This window comes from Sinocyclocheilus rhinocerous, unplaced genomic scaffold (genome assembly GCF_001515625.1).
Source record: "Sinocyclocheilus rhinocerous isolate Xijiao unplaced genomic scaffold, SAMN03320098_v1.1 scaffold1632, whole genome shotgun sequence".
In the NCBI taxonomy this organism is placed as follows: domain Eukaryota; kingdom Metazoa; phylum Chordata; class Actinopteri; order Cypriniformes; family Cyprinidae; genus Sinocyclocheilus; species Sinocyclocheilus rhinocerous.
This window is the reverse complement of record NW_015670978.1, coordinates 9922-11481: the sequence shown is the minus strand read 5'-3', so window position 1 is coordinate 11481 and position 1560 is coordinate 9922.

Genomic DNA, 1560 nt, shown 5'->3' with positions numbered 1-1560 from the left:
TGAAGCCACTCCAGCACAGTTGTAGAATCTGTCCACAAAATTGTCTGCTGAATTGTGAGAGTGATCTCATCTTTCAGAAGCTTCGCTAGCTGGGCTCCTGCTAATGCTGCGCAGAGCTCCAAGCGAGGCATGGACTGTTGCCTCCTGGGAGCAACTCGTGATCTAGCCATAACGAAAGTGGTATGAACGGCATCTTGTGTGTACTCTACCAAGTAAGCCACAGCCCCATATGCTCGTTCTGATGCGTCGCAAAACACATGGAGGTCGTATTTCCGTTGTACATCATTGGGAACTGATGAGTAACAGCGAGGAATTGTTATGGTGCTGAGATACTTTAACTCACTTTCCCATCTGCCCCAGGCAGCGTAAAGATCTTGTGGCAGATTCGGGTCATCCCAATCTCTTCTTTTGGACCATAGTTGTTGAATGATCACTTTTGCCCGTGTGGTGAAAGGCACAATGAACCCCAATGGGTCATACTGCGTTGCTAGCACTTGATAGGCTGTTCTCATTGTTAGTGTGACATGTTTGATGGGGCGACATTGGTATCCTAGTGTATCAGCAGCACAATTCCACCTGAGACCCAAAGTTGGCTCCATTGGATCAGTCCTGTTCTGTTCAAGCCATTGTTCTGCAGCTGAAGACCTTGCTTCTGTGGGTAGATGAGAGATCACTGATGGCTGGTTGCTAGCCTATTGTCTAAGGTCAAAACCACCCGTGGCTAGCAGACTGCGCAGTTGATCAACTGTTAGATTGGCTTCAGATGTGGTTGGAAAGCTTGCCAGATAGTTGTCGACATAAAAACTCTGCTGCACTACCTGTAAAGCACCTGGGTAACTCTCTTGATTATTGCGAGCATGTTGTTGCACAGCAAAAATGGCACAACACGGGCTGCTGGTTGTACCAAACGGCAAAACTTCCCATCCATAGACATCTGGACAGTTCTCATAGTGCAGATCTCGCCAGATGAAGCGGAGAAGAGGTCTGTCCTCAGGCAGCAAGTGGACCTGATGGAACATTCCACGGATATCTGCACTTACAGCCATGTGGTGTTGACGTAATCTCAAGAGAACGTCCAACAATGATGGGCCAAGTGCAGGCCCTGGCAGAAGCTGATCATTCAGAGACAGACCTTGATACCTGAATAAGCAATTGAAGATCAATCTTGGTTTATCGTTGTGACACACCAGGTGATGGGGAATGTACCAGGCCTCCTCTGATTTGGTGACTTCTTCAGGTTGAAGCTTAGAAACATAGCCTGCCTTAATGAGCTTATTAATCTCACCAGAGTAGACAGCAGCTTTTTCAGGGTCTCTCTGAAGTTTCCTCTCTGTACTTATCAGACTAGGCATGACAGACTGAATTGTGCTTGTGAGTTTTGGAGCACCAGGTTTGCGCAGGAGGGGGGTGGCATAACGCTGAACATAGTCTACCTGAATCCTCTGTGTCCTGCATTTGAGAAGTTTAATTGCTTCTTGATCTTTCCTGGATTGAACCACCAGTTTCTCATTCCGATAAGGCAGGATGTCAAGCTGCCATAACTTCTCAACATTACGGTAG